The sequence below is a fragment of the Lactuca serriola genome, chromosome 6 (assembly GCF_051521515.1).
Source record: "Lactuca serriola cultivar US96UC23 chromosome 6, Lser_US96UC23_V15, whole genome shotgun sequence".
NCBI classification, from domain to species: domain Eukaryota; kingdom Viridiplantae; phylum Streptophyta; class Magnoliopsida; order Asterales; family Asteraceae; genus Lactuca; species Lactuca serriola.
The window spans coordinates 60,761,610-60,779,838 of record NC_136413.1 but is presented as its reverse complement, the minus strand read 5'-3'; the positions used below and the strand labels follow the sequence as shown (position 1 = coordinate 60,779,838).

General features: G+C 39.7%; 1 pseudogene; it reads right to left on the bottom strand.

The window, feature by feature from the left end:
* Nucleotides 1-18,229, bottom strand: part of LOC145059818 (UDP-sugar pyrophosphorylase-like) — a 258,394-nt pseudogene that overhangs the window by 239,562 nt on the left and 603 nt on the right.

Here is an 18,229-nt window from a genome sequence, read left to right as displayed (position 1 = left end):
AGATCGGAGAAGCTTTATGCAAAGTTCTCCAAGTGTGATTTCTGGTTGCGGGAGGTCCAGTTCCTAGGACATCTCGTTAACCAGGAAGGGATTATGGTCGATCCGGCCAAGGTTGAGGCGGTGATGAGTTGGGAGGTGCCAAAGTCACCCTCTGAGATCAGGAGTTTCCTTGGATTAGCAGGGTATTATTGGAGATTTATCAAGGATTTCTCCAAGACCGCGGTGCCGCTCACCAGGTTGACCCGGAAGGGTGTCGCATTCTCATGGGGTCCCGAGGGCGTTGGTTTGCTTCGAGCATGTGTGTTGGATTTCGGGGGTAGCAGGGATGCGTATTTACCCTTGGCAGAGTTTTCCTACAACAACAGCCATCATTCGAGCATTGATATACCACCCTTTGAGCTGTTGTATGGTAGGAGGTGTCGGACCCCCATTTGCTGGGGAGAGGTTGGGCAGAGAGTGATGGGCAGTACAGAGATCGTGCTTCAGACGACAGAGCAGATTCAGCAGGTCAGACAGAGGTTATTGACCGCCCAGAGCCGACAGAAGAGTTATGCAGACAGACGCCGGTCCGAGCTTGAGTTTCAGGTCGGCAACTTCGTTCTCCTGAAGGTCTCTCCTTGGAAAGGAGTGATTCGATTCAGGAAGAGGGGCAAGTTGGGGCCCCGGTATATTGGGCCATTTCGTGTGATTATGAGGGTAGGCCGGGTAGCCTATCGTTTGGAATTGCCAGCAGAGTTGGGGCAAATCCACGACACTTTTCATGTGTCGCAATTGAGGAAATGTATTGTTGATGAGTCGGCAGTGGTTCCATTAGAGGATATTCAGGTGGATGCGAGCCTGAATTATGCCGAGAGACCAGTAGCCATCAGAGATCGGAAGATCAAGGTTCTGAGGAACAAGGAGGTACCTCTGGTGTTGGTTCAGTGGCAACACCAGAAGGGATCAGAGATGACCTGGGAGCCGGAGCGCGAGATGCGGGAGCAGCATCCGGAGCTATTTTCAGAGCGAGACTTCGAGGGCGAAGTCTAGTTCTAGTGGGGGAGAGTTGTAACAGCCCGGATTTCCAGGTACTTTATTATTTTGATTTTTGGTGTTTTGAGAAGGGACTCGGCGAGTTGGAGCTCAGACTCGCCGAGTAGGGTCACGATTCTGGACGCGGGATTCGTCTGGACTCGGCGAGTCCAGGATATGGACTCGGCGAGTCCACGCTGCTTAATGAAACCCTAATTTCTCAGGTTTGGGACCTATTTAAAGGGCCTTATGGCCGTCATTTGCACCCAACAGTCCATATAGAGAGAAACCCCAGAGTGCCTTAGCGATTTGAGAGAGAAAGGAAGCATTTCTTGACATTTGTGTGTTGTTTAGCAAAGAAGAGGGAGGTTCTAGCCAAGAGGAGACAAAGGAGATTGCTATTCTGTGGATTTGAAGCTTAGCCCTTCAATCTAAAGGTATGATTTCGGCTCATCTCCTGTTTTGTGAAGTATATTTGATTTTAGGGTTTCTTGAGACCTTGTTGAGTTGAGTGGATGGCCAAATAGTCCCTTGCTAGTGATGAGACTTTGGATCTGGATCCATAGAGGTCCAGAGAGCCTCATTCATCAAGATTTATAGAGAACAATGGAGGTTACGACCTCGTGTAGTGATACTTGTTGATAATTCTTCATATATGGTCATATAGAGGTTGTTTATGCACCAAGTCTGGGGCTTTACGTGGTGAATCAGTCTAGGAAGGCCAGATCTATGAATTGATGGAATAGATCTGACCTTAGATGCAAGTTGGAGTGATTGCATGGCATGGACTCGCCGAGTCCGATGAGCAGACTCGGCGAGCAGCTTGAAGATTGCCTTGGACCGGCCAGTGAGTGGTCCAGTCGAGTCATGGGTTGACTCAGTGAGTCAGGGCGAGTTAGAGAGGGTTGTCAAGCGGACCGAGTCGAGCTGGGACTCGCCGAGTCGTTCTCGAGACTCGGCGAGTTGAGTCGGGGTGGCCCCGCGATTCCTGCCAGGTGAAACTCGTCGAGTCAGGGGGAGTACTCGACGTGTAGAAAGAGAATCCTAGAGAGTTGGTGAGAACGTCTAGACTCGCCGAGTTGCCGTGTGCACTCGCCGAGTCCGGTCAAGTTGACCGTTGACCGTTGACCGTTGACCTGTGTTGACTTCTTAGGGATAGTCAACCTTAGAGATAAAAAGTGTTAATTAAAGTCATGTGATGTTATAGGAGGATTAGAGCTCGGAGGATCGAGCACGAGGGATTTCCAGGATTCGTGAGATACCGAGATACGCGAGGTGAGTCTTCTCACTATACTTTACCTTGAGTAGGTAATCAGAGCTATGTGTTAGTGTATGTATGTTATGTGTATGCTATGTGTTGCACTGCATTATTTCTATGTGATTTATGTTGTGCATGATTACAGAGTTGGAACCGAAAGGTTCCTAGAGTTAGAACCTGAGGGTTCACAGAGTTGGGTGCACGGACCCATAGAGTTATATCCTCGAGTGGCTAATATGTGTTTTATGTGTGGTATTTTGGGGAACTCACTAAGCTTCGTGCTTACAATGTTAGTGTTGTTGTTTCAGGTACTAGCGATGACCGTGGGAAGGCGTCGGCTTGATCTGTACACACGCAGGGGACTGTTGATATATTTATGTGATCTTGGGATTTGTATGATACAGATTGGAATTGAAACTTAATGGCTTTTTTTTAAATTAAATGAGAAATGTTTTTTTTATACAGTGAAAAATTATTTTGAAATTCACGGTGTTACAGTTTAAAGCTACATATCTGAAAATTTAGGATAGTTAGCAATAAACTTGGTAAACACGTTGTATTATTTATTAGAAGTACAGACTACATAGGGATATATATATATATATATATATATATATATATATATATATATATATATATATATTAGATGATATTACAATTTAGTACCATAAACTATTATAAGTGTCTAGTCTAATATTCCCCCGCAAGCTAATGTCGAGGAGCGACTTTAGCTTGTGCCTTAGATACTCGAATCTTTGAGAAGACAAATGCTTTGTAAACACATCTGCAATCTGATCATCTCTGTTAATGAACTGAATAGATAAACTTCCTTGAGCAACTTTTTCACGGACAAAATGGAAATAAACTTCAACATGCTTTTTGCGTGCATGAAACACTGGATTTGCTGAAAGATAAGTCACTCCAAGATTGTCACACCATAACATCAGGACTTTCTTCATAGGTACACGAAGTTCTAGTAATAAAGTCTGTAGCCACGTGAGTTCAGCAACTGTGTCAGCTAGTGCTTTGTATTCAGATTTGGTTGAGCTACGAGAGACAGTATTTTGTTTTCGTGCTGACCAAGATATAAGATTCGATCCAATGTATATAGCATATCCCCCAGTGGATCTACGGTCATCTCAACCAGCCCAATCCGCATCAGAGAAAGTGATGAGGTTATGAAAAAAGGAATCAGTGTACACATGAAGATAGGTGCCAAAGTTGGGATGAATATGGAGACCATATGTCGAAGTACCCTTTAGATATCGCAAAATTCGCTTGACAGTGGACCAATGATTAACAGTGGGCGAATGCATGAATTGACTGACTTTGTTGACAGCATATGTAATATCAGGTCTTGAAAAGGTAACATATTGGAAAGCACCAACAATACACTGATATTGAACTGGGTCATCAAGTGGAGGACTATCACCAAGGGCAAGGTTGGCATTAGTGCTAATCAGTGTAGGCATAGGATGAGCTTTTGATAGGTTGACACGATCAAGAAGCTCCAAGATGTATTTTTGCTGTGACAAGAGAATATCTTTACCTTGGTGAGTGATCTCAATCCCCAAAAAATATGAAAGTTGACCCATATCCTGAATAGGAAAGGAGTGACTAAGGCGATGAACCACCTCATTAATGGTAGATGGATTATTGCTTGTTAAAATAATATCATCAACATAGACAAGTATATAAAGCAAAGTATTAGCCTTAGAGTAAATGAAGAGAGAGGGGTCGGTTTTTGAACCATGAAAGCCCAATGCTTGTAGGGAGCCTGATAGGTGTTGGAACCATGTCCTTAGAGCCTGTTTTAAACCATACATGGATTTGTGTAAAAGGAAAACATGATCAGGTTCTTGAGGATCAACAAATCCTTGTGGCTGTTGTAAGTATACTGTTTCTTGTAAATCGCCTTGTAGAAAAGCATTTTGTACATCAAGTTGTCTCAAATTCCAATTCTGTGTAACAGCCAAAGAGAGAACCAGTCTGATAGTAGTAGCTTTCACAACAGGACTAAAAGTCTCATGATAATCTATCCCGGGCTATTGGCGAAAGCCTTTAGCAACCAGGCATGCTTTATGGTGTGTAATGTGACAACCGTCAATTTTTGGCCAAGTCAAAGTCAACTAAAGTCAACAAGTCAAACCGGTCAACTCATCTAACCATTGTACATTAGGGTTTCCATTATGTTTCTTATTGTACAACTCGAAATCTTAATACAAAGTATCACTTAGAGTCTTCACGTGTTCGGAAATTCTAAACCCTAATCAGGGCAAGTGATGAAACTACTCGATAAAACATTATTCCTTAACCCTCAGGGCATATAACAATCATAACGAGACTTAATGGGATGTACAAACCTTGTGTTACAAAGCCAAACACTTAAAAAGGTCACAAACAAGATCTCTCTCAAATCTCTCCCAAATCTCTCTCTGTATGAAAAATCTCTCCAAGTGTGTGAAATCTCTCCCAAATCTCTCCAAGAATGTGAAATCTCTCCTAAATCTCTCCCAAAATGTGAAATCTCTCCCAAATCTCTCCTAGAATGTGAAATCTCTCCCAAATCTCTCTCTGTATGAGAAATCTCTCCAAGTGTGTGAAATCGCTCCCAAATCTCTCCAAGAATGTGAAATCTCTCCCAAATCTCTCCCAGAATGTGAAATCTCTCCCAGAATGTGAAATCTCTCCCAAATCTCTCTCTGTATGAGAAATATCTCCAAGTGTGTTAAATCTCTTCCAAATCTCTCTCAACTTCTTATAATCACTTGGGGCATCCCGACCCTCGAATTAGACGAAAACAACTCGAAAACGGAAGTCTACGCGAAAAATAGCCTTAAGGAGCCGAACCCTCTTAAGGAGCCAGGACCTCTTAAGGAGCCGAAACCCTGCTTAGGAACCGAACCTCTTAGGAGCCGAACCCTTCTATTAGAGCCGAACCTCTTAGGAACCGAGCTTGTCAGAAGCGAAGCTGTCAGAAGCACCTTCAGGACCGAAGCTAGATTAAGAACGGAACCTCGGAAGACCGAAGGTCCCTTCGGACTGAACCATCACCTTCGGCTCTGGCTGCTGGGACCGAACCTTTGGCCCATATGTGAGAAGGCTCGCTGAATTACCATTTTCTTCCCGGTTTTCGACCCAATCTTCGTTTCAAGCCCGTTTTTCGTGATTTTAACGCAAGATTTTCACCCAAACTCGTATTTTAACACAATAAACCCTAAATATTCATATTTTAACTATATTTTGGGGAAAATCATTGCCTAAGAATAAAATGTAGTAGGTAAGATTTATGGATGGAGTGTTGACTTTATCTTTAGGTTATGACACAAGTTACCTCCCATACCCACTCCATGACCATCCTAGTCACTATTCACCCATACCTAGTCAATCATTGTCTTTTTTACACTCTTTTTCAGCCATAATCTTGAACAAAAGCTGGAGAAATCCTTATCTCTCCTCCCACTTTATTCACTCTTTCTCAAGAAGAACAAACACATCTCTTCCACTTTCTCTCTCTAAAAATTCGAGATTCAAAGGCTGGTCTTGAGTTTTTCCCCACATTTGGTAAGTATCTTCCTCCTACACTTAGATATTCTACTATCCTTCATCCAAATCATGGATTGCTTACACAAATATCGTTATATTTGTTGTTAGATCTTCAAATCTTCAAGCATCTCCCAAGTGTTCTTGAGTTGAACACTTCTTTTCTCCATCATCCATCTACTGAAATCACTCAAGGTGAGTTCATACCCCTACATTTTCATGTTTTCTTCAAGTTTTAGGGGATGGGGGGGGGAATACAAGTTAAAACACCAAAAACTTAATTAAACTCAAACCATAGCTTTCATCAGAAAAGTTGAGTCTTATTCACGGACTGTTTTGACTATCTTAAACTTAATATCTTTCAAAACTGTATAATATGCAAATAGTTCAGGTTCATACCTTTAAAATGACTACTTGCACATCTCCATACGATTTTTCTACGATTTATGATGATTTTTACAAAACTATCTATCATTTCAAAAACGAATTCAGACCAGTCTGTGAATATGAACGTTTTCTCACAAGTTAAAGACTTCTAAAAATCATAATAAAAATTACAAATAAAGTAGACACAATTTACGAACTCTTAGAATTTACGGATTTCATATTTTATATGTGTTTGTTGTTGTGTAAAAACATGTTGAGCAGAGTGTTAATCTTTGAGGATTTCATATTTTATATGTGTTTGTTGTTGTGTAATAATTATATAAAAGAAAATACTCACTAATTTGTAAGAATCCTCCAACATTATCAATAGTACAAAACAAGTCATGATAAACATAGTTATATTTTTGTTATACATTCGACTTACATAAAAAAATGGTTCTTATACACCACCAACAAATATGCTAAACTATAATAGGTATAGTTAGATTGCACACACATTAAAAACATTAGGATAAACTATAATAGGTATAGTTTATGTTTCATTACATTATGAACTCATTACAAAAGGTTTTCATACAAAAAGGGGTACAAATACAAAGTATCGGGTTTTCATACAAAAAGGGGTAAAAATACAAAGTACTGGGTTTATACAAAAAGGGGTACAAATACAAAGTACCGGGTTTTCATACAAAAAGGGGTAAAAATACAAAGTACCGGGTTTATACAAAAAGGGGTACAAATATAAAGTACTGGATTTTCATACAAAAAGGGGTACAAATACAAAGTACCAGGTTTATACAAAAAGGGGTACAAATACAAAGTACCGGGTTTACACAAAAAGGGGTACAAATACAAAGTATTGGGTTTTCATACAAAAAGGGGTACAAATACTAAGTACCAAGTTTATACAAAAAGGGGTACAAATACAAAGTACCAAGTTTACACAAAATGGTTTTTCTGATATTAAAACTACATTTCATCTAGAATTGTTAGACTTCAGCTATAATTGCTAAGTGTATATGCTAGAGTTATATAAGAATCTAGTCACAATCGACTTAGAATTGGTGGGCCCGCCTTATTTCCTGTTCCTTGTTTGGTTGTGGACCTACGGCAGACCCATTATATTCGAAGGTTTATTTAACTTAAATTTTATATAACTTATATACACTGGGTGATTATAGGAGAAATCTACGGGTCTTTCTAGGGTTCATTATCGCATAACATAGGAGCATTAATTTCACACTTAACTAAGAAAATATTGGCTTTTCTGGAAATCATACTCTATCGCTTTTACAAGGAAAACAGTTTCTTCCTCAAACAAAACTCTTATGAACTCACCAACTTAATTGTTGACATTTTTCAAAACTACTTGTATTCTCAGGAAATCAGTGAAACAGGAAAACATCAGCATTTTGAGGATGGGACTTTAAATCGTCAAACAGTTTATTTTGTCATCATAATGTAATTGATTTTGAAACATGTAAACATATACTATGGTGTAACCTTTTCAATTATATTTATGATGGTTGTATTTACTTTGAGCACTATTATACTCGTTGTTGTAATACCATACATGAAGTCCTCCACCCCCAGACGTTTCCGCCATCATTGGTTTGGGGGTGTGACATGTAATGACTCCAGTTTGATCACGTTTCACTTTATATACGCACTTGCAATCAACCACATTAGTTTCTAGAACACGAGGAACAAGAGACCATGTACCATTTCGTAACAGAGTTGAGTACTCATCAGCCATGGCTTTACGCCAATGAGAATGTTTATTTGCTTTGGTAAAGGAGGTAGGTTCACTGTCATGAGTGGAAGTGATGGTGTGAAAGGAAGAAGGATTGTATTTAGTATTGGGTTTAGGGTGAGGCCGTAGGTTTGGAGGTCGAGTACGGTGAGAGTTAGAAGGTGTTGAGTTGGTGATTAGTGGGGTTGGAACTGTTTCAGTGGTGAGTGGGTCGGATGATAAAGAAGAAGTGGATGTAGGTGAGGTGAGCACGAGTTGGGTGTGAGTGTAGCGATCAAATGCAGGAGTGGAGATGGGATTGGAGGTTGATCTGCATGCATATGTTTTGGGTGGATATGTTACAAGTGGCGGTGTAGGTGAACTAGATGTGTCTGAAGGTTCTGATGCTGAAGGCGGATTATTTGTAGTTGGTGGAGTAAAAATGTTTGTGGGTGGTGGGTCGGGATATGAAGAGTAATAGGGTTCAGTGAAGTGGGAGGTATCGGGAAGAGGTACAGGTTTGGTAAAGGGAAAGCATTGCTCGTTAAATTTCACATGGCGAAAAATATAAAGACGTTCATATTGTACATCAAAGCATCGATAGCTATAGTGAGAGATACTGTATCCAAGAAACACACAAGGTGTAGAGCGGAACTCCATTTTTTGTTTATTGTAAGGGCGAAGATAAGGAAAACATTGACACCCAAAATCTCGAAGAAAAAGGTAGTCAGGAGGATGGTGAAAGAAAAGTTCAAAGGGTGAGGTGTTGGAGTTAGTTCGGGTGGGCATGCGATTTATCAAGTAGGTGGCGGTATCAAATGCAAAATGCCAGAATTTGTGTGGTACATTAGAGTTAGCTAACAACGCAAGGCTGGTTTCAACAACATGTCGTCGACGATGTTCAACATAACCATTTTGTTCACTGGTATGTGGACAGGAAAGACGATGTGTGATGCCAAGAGTAGAAAAGAATGAGTTAAGGTTGCGAAATTCACCCCCCCCCCCAATAGGTTTGGACATATTTAAGCTTAGTATTAAATTGTCGCTCAATAATAATAAGAAATTGTTTGAAAGTTGTAAAAACATTAGATTTACGTTCCAAAGGAAAAAAAACCACATGAATCTGGTAAAATGATCTACACATAACAAGAAACACCGATGACCATCAACCGATGGGACCGGTGCAGGGCCCCACACATCACAAAACACAAGATCTAGAATATGAGTACTTTTAATTGGAGATGGTAATAAATGAAGTTTTGAAGATTTTCCAACAAGAAATGAATCACAAGAAATGCTAGAACTATTGTTTGATAAAGGTAAATTAAACTTTGATAACACAGACTTTAAAAGTTGAGGATGAGGGTGACCCAGTCGATGATGCCATGTGTAAGAGGAAGCACGAACAGTAGAAACGGAGACTTTAGGTGGAGCTTGTGGAAGGATGAAGAATAGAGACCTCCATTATTTGGACCCATGTGGAGGATCTTGTGGGTAGTTGCGTCCTTCACAGTAAAATAGGTAGAGCGAAACTCAAAATAAACATTATTTTCTAGGCAAAATTGTTGAACAGAAATAAGATTTCGTGTAATGGAAGGAACATGGAGGACATGATTAAGATTAAATGTGTTGTTAGGTGAATAGAAACGAGATGAGCCAATGTGTAAAATTGGTAAGCCCTTACCATTGCCTATATGAAGGTTGTCGTCTCCATAGTAAGCTTCAGTGTTCTGATTAGATGCCCAACTAAATTGATTACAAGTACCTTGATTTTGGTTGTTGTAGTTTCCATGCCCCCTTGATCTGTTGTTTTGAGAACGGCCACAGTTATTTTGGAATCGGTTTGTATAGTGTGCTTGGGGTTGCGGAGAACTAAGGGGTTGCAGTTGGAAACCTAATTGGGCAGCAAGTTGTTGGATGGCTTGAACAGCTTTTGTAGAGTGTTGTGACGAGCCTAGTGTGGTGGCTGGTTTGCGAATGGATGCTACTGTAGCAAAGGATTTTGTAGGAGGAACCTCTGTAGAGGTTTTGGAGACCATATAATCATGATCTAATAAAAGAGAGTGAAGATCAATGAAGGAAATAGGTGTTTATCGAGCAAGGATAGTGGACTTGAGACCATTGTATTCATCACGGAGGCCATGTAACACAAGCATAACAACATCTTTTTCTTTCATAGGTTCACCTATGTTAGCAAGAGCATTTGAGTATTCTTGAGCCCTAGTGAGATAGGCGATGGGTGATTCTATAATTACAAAAGAATCGATGCCTTTCAATAGATTAAATACCCAATGTACAGAGAGATTACAGGAGGAAATTGGGGAAAATCTAGGCTAAATAAGGAAGTAGTAATCTACATTAATTACACAGTAATTATAAGATCGGAAATATACAGAAGGCGTATATTTTGGTTAATACTCCCCCGCAGTCGAATGGTTGGCTGGCCGAATAGAGAGACTGGAACGGAAGCGGGTGAATAGCTGACGAGGTAATCCCTTGGTAAATATATCTGCGTATTGGTAATCAGTAGGGACATGTAGAACGTGAAGGGAACCCATGCGAACTTTTTCGCGAACGAAATGGATGTCGATCTCAATATGCTTCATGCGTTGGTGCTGAACCGGGTTTTGAGTAAGATATATAGCTGAAATGTTGTCACAATAAATAATCGTTGCCTGGCGAAGTGGAAGATGGAGCTCGAGGAGTAAGTTGCTTGTTTCAGCTTCAGCGTTGGCAACGCCTTTGTACTCGGCTTCAGCACTAGACCGGGAGATAGTTGGTTGTCGTTTGGACGACCATGAAACGAGATTATCACCGAGAAATACATAGTAGCCGGATATGGACCGTCGAGAGTCGGGACATCCCCCCCAATCTGTGTCGGAGTATGCAGTGAGTTTTGTAGATTTGGAGGGAGAAATATGGAGTCCATGATGACGGGTGCCTTGGAGGTATCGTAGAATACGTTTCAGAAAGTTAAAATGTGGATCGCGAGGGGCATGCATAAAGAGGCATACTTGTTGGACAGCATACGCAATGTCAGGGCGAGTGAAGGTTAAGTACTGTAATGCTCTAGCGAGGCTGCGATATAGAGTCGTGTCTTGCATTAGGTCGTCGGTAGTTGTGCTGAGTTTAGAGTTAGTGTCGGTAGGAGTGGCACAAGGTTTACATTGTTGCATATTCGCCCGGTGAAGAATATCATCCACATATTGTTCTTGGGTAACAAATAATTCTCCATTTTGATGTTTCACTTGGATGCCGAGGAAGTGATGAAGTGGCCCAAGGTCCGACATAGCAAACTCTTTGGATAATAGAGTGATGAAGTGTCGAAGAGTTGCGTCGTCAGAAGCGGTCAAGACGATGCCATCCACATAAAGAAGAAGATATGTCATTTTTGTGCCTCGTTGGAAGACAAAAAGAGAGGTATCACTTTTGGTGCTTTTAAAACCACATGTGTGAATGAATGTTGCAAAGCGATGATACCAAGCTCTCAGAGCTTGTTTAAGCCCGTATAAAGATTTTCGTAACTGACAAACATGTGTTGGGTGTTGTGGTCCGTGAAACCAGGGGGTTGGAACATATACACGGTCTCGTTGAGATTACCATGTAAGAATGCATTCTTTACATCTAGTTGGTGTATAGGCCATGATCGGGAAACGGCAAGACTAAGAACTATGCGGATTGTGGAAAGTTTTACTACGGGACTGAATGTTTCATCACAGTCTACTCCGACTTGTTGGCATTTTCCATTAATCACTAAGCGTGCTTTATATCGTGCAAGAGTCCCGTTTGCATGAAATTTGTGCCGGTATATCCACATACAATGTATGACATGAGCCTCGGGGGGACGAGGTACAAGTTCCCATGTGTTGTTATCTATTAGGGCTCTATGTTCATCGATCATGGCGGAGTACCAGTTTAGATCAGATAGGGCATGTTTGTGGGATTTGGGAAGAGGTGAAATGGTGGGAGTGTTGGTATGAAGGTTGAGTGGTGGGTTTGGTTTGGTGATTCCAGTTTTGGAGCGGGTGGTCATGGGATGACATGATATAGGTGGGAGTGGCGGAGGTGGAGGGGTTGGTTGGGTTTGCCGGGGGTAAGTAAATGGGTAGTATGAGGGTGGGGCAGGGGTAGGTTGGGAAGAAGTAGTATCGGGGGTTTGGTTGGAAGAGGGAGAGGAAAAAGTGGTTTCGGTGGGAGCGGAGATTGATGTGGTTGGTGCGTGGAAGAGGAGAGGAGAGGGTTCTGTTTCAAGGAAAGAGTAATTGTGTGGTGGGTTTAGTGTGTGAGATGCATAAGGAAAAGAAGTTTCATCAAAGGTTACATGTCGGGAGAGAATGACTTTACCCGTGGACATGTCAAGGCATCTATATCCTCGGTATTGGGCTGGGTAACCTAGAAAAAGACAAGGTGTAGACCGAGGTGCTAGTTTGTGTTTGCGGGTGGCGGTTAGGTTGGGAAAGCAGGCACAACCAAAGGTTCGTAGGTGGTTGTAAGTTGGATGTTTGAGGTAGAGGACGGAGGTAGGAGTTCGGTTGTCAAGTAATGGAGTAGGAAGTATGTTGTGCAAGTAGGTAACGGTATGAAGGGCCTCGACCTAGAAGGAAGATGGTAAAGAAGCATGGGTAAGGACAGCATGATTTTATTTATGCGACGAATCATTCGTTCTGCTGTGCTATTTTGTTGAGAGGTGTGTGGGCACGAGAAGCGAATGTGTAGACCGGTGGTGGAAGAAAAATTATGGAAGTGGTGATTGTCGAATTCACTGCCTTTGTCACATTGGAAAGTTTTGAGGGTGATATTGAATTGAGTGTGGATATATTTGCAGAAGGCTTTGATTTTGGGAAAAGTTTCTGATTTGTATTTTAAGGGAAACACCCATGTAAAATGGCTGAAATAATCAATGATGATGAGGTAGTATTTAAAATTAGTTTTGCTGTGGATTGGTGAGGTCCAAAGGTCAGCGTGAACTAGATCAAATGGTTTGAGAGTGAAAGATGTGGAGTGTTTGAATGGTAGGCGTTTGTGTTTAGCAAGTTGGCAAGAATGACAAACTGATAAACGATCATTTTTATTGCAAGATATATATTTTTATTTTGACTAAGAAAATTTATTACATGATGACCCGGATGACCAAGTCTAAAATGCCAAAGAGGCGAACTAGAAGAAACATAAAAGGATGAAGTTGGAGCATTGACTTGTTTGGTGAAGGGGTAGAGATCACCAGAACTTTCGTGTCTAGAGAGGTGCTTCTTGGTCTTGTAATCCTTTATAGAAAAACCAAAGGAGTCAAATTCAACAGCAAATGAATTATCACGACAAAATTTACGAACAGATATAAGATCTTTAACAGTATGAGGTGTGTGGAGTATATCTTTCAGATGAATAGTTTTGGATGGATGGGGTAATCTTGTATGACCTAATCCAATAGATGGTACTTGATTTCCATTTGCCAAAAACACAAATTTAATAGAAGACAAACTATGGACCGAGATTTTACCTTCGTTGGCTATGAGATGAGATGTAGATCCGGTGTCCATGTACCAATCATTTTCTTGGTCAAGAGTCATAGCTGAAAAGGCAGCCCCGAGTTCCGAAGGTTCAAGTGGGTTTACTTCTGTAAGATTGGCTTCAACTGGTGGGTGTCGTGGTTTCTGATGGGCAGAAGAGGTAGGCCAGGGAGAAGCCCATCCAGCTTGAGTGGGATATGGACAAGGTGGTGGTGAAGCCCAATATGGGTGGGCCCAGAATGGTGGTGGGTATACGACCCAGGTAGGGCGTGTTTGATTGGACATAGGGCTTCTGCGATTATTTGACTGGGTTTGTGTTGGCCGACCAGAAGACATATAACCAGGTCGAGAAGGAGATGCAGAGACAGGTGCTCGACGATTTGTATTGTGCTGTTGGTTAGGGCGGCCTCTGTTTCCAGATTCGCCACTTCGGAAATTAGAGTTTGCTGGTGGGTTGTGTTCAACAGAAGCAACGATCTCTGTGGATGAGTGCGAGTCTCGAGCACGTTGTCGATGGGTTTCAAGTTGAAGCATGGAGCACGCGGTATCCCATGGAGGTAGGGTCTGATTGATGTAGGCGCCGACTGTGTCAAATTCAGATGGCAACCTGCGGATAAGTTGAAGAACCAAACGTTTCTCGTTAACAGGGCAATCGATGTCATTCAGTTGACTTGCCAGATCTTTGAGACATTGGCAATAAGCTTCAAGGGACGACATTGCTCGAAGGGTAAGGTTTGTGAACTCGTGTTCAAGAGCAGCAACACGAGATCCTTTGTTGTTGAGGAAGATATTCTGAATTTTGAACCAGGCTTCATATGATGTAGAGTCCGGTTCAAGTACTCGTGCAAGGAGATCATCTGAAATCATTCCAAAAATTCATTGGAGGACGATGGCATCAATCTCTGACCATTTTTCATAGGTCGGGTCAGTCTTGGATGGAGGGTCGGAACCATCGATATGGGTAAAGACTCTGTAACCTCTAGCATGAAGTTTGAACAAGCGAACCCATGAAGAGTATGATACCGTGGTACCATCAAGGGTGCGGATCTTGTTCTGTATGTTCGTGACCGTGTAGACGGCATGGAGGGCTTTGACAGGAGTTGGGTCTTGTTTGTCTGAAATCGTGAATAGAGAGGATGATCAGAAACAAAGTAAAGATGTCCAGCTGTAGCTGAGACGGCAGGGAGAGATTTTGGGTAAGGAGCACTTGGCTCTGATACCATATAATTACAAAAGAATCGATGCCTTTCACTGATAAAGAAGGGGATTAAATACCCAATGTAAAGAGAGAGAGATTAGAGGAGGAAATTGGGGAAAATCTAGGCTAAATAAGGAAGTAGTATTCTACATTAATTACACAGTAAATATAAGATCGGAAATATAGAGAAGGTGTATATTTTGGTTAATAGATTCATCAGGTTTAATTTGAATCTTCGACAGTTGAGTCTTCAAGGTGTACTCCCTGGAGGATGTGTGAGGGGCAAATGCACGTTCCAAAGCCAGCCATAGCTCCCTTGAGGTGGTTCCCTGTACATGTTGAAAAGCCATTTCTGAGATTGTAGATAAAAGAAGCATCCTGACATGGGCATCATTGAGTACCCAAGTTGTATAATCTCGGTTGACTTGTGCTGTGACAGCTTGTTCCTTGTCTTTTTCTGACGATATTGGTGTTGATAAGATAGTAGATGGAGGGCAGGGGATGGAGCCATCAACATAGCCAAACAGTTTGTTTGTTACTAGGAAGGGTTGGATCATCGTTTTCCAATACCCATAATTAGTAGAAGATAAAGTAAAACCAAACTTGTGTGTGTTGTGAATGGTTTTCTCGGCTTGAGTTAAAGCCACGAGAGTTGTCATTGTGTGTGTGATAATCGGAAGAGATGAGAGAGACAAAAAGGTTGTGTCTTACAGGAAGCCGATTGGAGTAGGGAGGCCGATTAGGGTTTTCGCGAACAAGCTCTGATACCACAATAAACTTGGTAAACACGTATTATTTATTAGAAGTACAAAATACATAGGGATATATATTAGATAATATTACACTTTAGTACCATAAACTATTATAAGTGTCTAGTCTAATAATTAGGATAACAGATTTTGATATCCAAATTTGTATATGAAATTTTCGAACTTTTCCGAAAATTTGGACATAATACAGAATAATGTAACTTGAAGAAAAAAAAAACTTAGATGACTCTTTTTAACATAAATCAACCGTGTACATATTTATTTGCTTGAGATCTCACTTTATATATGGGATTAGAAGCCATCAGATTTGAATTATCCATTTTATACTCAAAACATATATAAAAAACTGCTAGAAATATACATCTATAAAGTCTCTCCAATTGTTTAATCCAAATATCCGAACGATTACAAAATCATGAAGAAAAATTTTCAAAAACCAAAAATAAAAAAGGATAATCCAAATATATGAAACATTGGAAACTCAATGTCTGAATGCATATACGAAATTTTGTCCTCTGGGTATATCTGATTTTTGCAATTTTGGTCATACAAAAATATGATAATTTTACTCTGTAAATTACCAAAAATGTCAAATAGGGACAAAATTTACAAGAGAAAACTTTTGGGACCAAATTTGAAAAAAACCAGCTATACCCAGGGACCAAAACTGTAAATAACTCTTATATATCTAGATAATTATCAAATTAGTTTGTCTGACCTTTCTTAGAATCACGCTATTAGATCTGTAAACTGCTGTTTCTCCAGAAGTGTTAGGCACCTATCATTTTTATATAAAGTAATTAATTTAAATACTCCTTGGAATATTGTGTTAATAAATTTGTGTAGTACCTTTGCAGCATCATCATCAGGATTGTTCTTCACAGGTGCATATGCAAGCCATGGATCTGTCACCAAACAAGTCAAAAGATGGTCAGAATGGCAACACTGTAAATTGATGGAATAATCACTTTACTTACAGTAAATGCAACTGTTGCTGATGGAGGCAATGTTTTAGGCTAATCTTGCATCATACATTCTAACCTGGCTGATGATTTGAATGTAGTTTTAATTTGTTGAATCTTTTTATCTGTAATCCTAAGAGATCATTCCATAAGCAAATTAAGAGGATAGGTGTAGTTACTAGTTAGTTTACATGGAACAGGGATCAAAAGTGTTACGAAACCCTGAAATAGGGACAAAATTTGAAGAAAAAAAAAACTATCTTTTTAGACCTAAACTAAAAAAATTAAAACCCAGGGACCAAATTAATTTGCAATTTAAGTCTTGAAAGTATAGTCAAAATGGGTTTGGACTTAGGATCAACAATGGAAATCTTTTTCTAGAAAGTATAACGTGTTTTAATTATAATATTAATATACAAAATATTTAAAAAAAAATCTTGAATTTGTTATATAATATGTTTAATTCAAGAATTAATTGTATATTTATTTTAGATTATAAAGAACAATAGAATAATTTATTGTGGATTTTATGTATATTTAAATATAAATTATATAAACAAGATTAAATCCACACTTAAAAATATCAATCCCTTTAGTTAGAACATAGTATAATTAATAAAACTATGGGTAGATTACAAATTTCATCCTTGTGGTATAGAGTCTTTTTTGAGTTTGGTTGAAAGGTAAAATGGTCATTTTGAAAAACCAAATAGCTGTCTAGTTACATTTAATGATACAGGGACCAAGAGTAATGAAACCTTGACATAGGGACCAAAAATTAAACAAAAAAATCTTTGTTGGACTTGAACCAAAGAAAAATTTCGAAACGATAGGGACCATTTTGGCAGTTTCCTTTAATAGAAACTCTTAATAGTCTTAGGTTTTTAAATAGAGTGATTTATAAGGTTGTTAGCATTTAAATACACTTTTAGGAAATAGAAAGAATGCATGAGGTATGAGAGAAGTTACTTGGGGTTAACAAATTCCTTTATATATAGCACCACCGGTTTTTGAGAGTTCATCCATGTAAGGCCCAACCTCAAGAATTAACTACAATAAAATGTAATCATAAAAAATCAAAACTTAATATCAGGAAAATCACTCTAATAATAAAATATAAAGTGATATATTATACTTGGTTTATGTTGCCTGGGTATGGAGAAAAGCCAGTGTCACAATTGACATCTCCATTAGGATGACTTGTTGCTCTAAGAAGAGTATCCAATTGATTGTATTCTATATTAATCACCATTTCTATTCCTGAGGGTATTTTTGTCAATATAAAAATAATATAAAAACCATGACTCAATAACGAGATAATTCAACAAAACTTAGCATCTGAATGAGTAAGGCTTGTAATGCCTCCAATAGCTTCTTTGGCTTTTCGAGGAACAAAAAGAGAGTTAACATGGTACTCTTTAGTTGCACTAACTCCCAATGCTGCAGGAATCGCCTGAATAAATAAATAAGAGAATTTTGCATATCAAACTCTATAGGATAATACTATTAAAGCAATCTTCCAAATGAACCTTAATAGGAGTGCATTCGTGTCTTGAAAAAACACAACCCCTCTTAAACCACTTTAATAGGAGCACATATACCTACAAAGTTTTAGGGTTATCACGTTTTCTTTCAGCTTTATATAGCCGCATATGTAGTTTCTTTTAAATGTGTGTAATCAGTCTTTTTGAAAGTTACGTGTATACAAATTTGCTGTTTTGATCGGTGTTAAAAGGAGTGAGTCCAGCCTGAAGCAACAATTTCAAACGTTGGAACATTCCCCCTGTGAACAAACCCAAACATACATAGGACTACATCTTTCTAACCTCTTGCATCTTCATTAAGTACCATAACATACAAT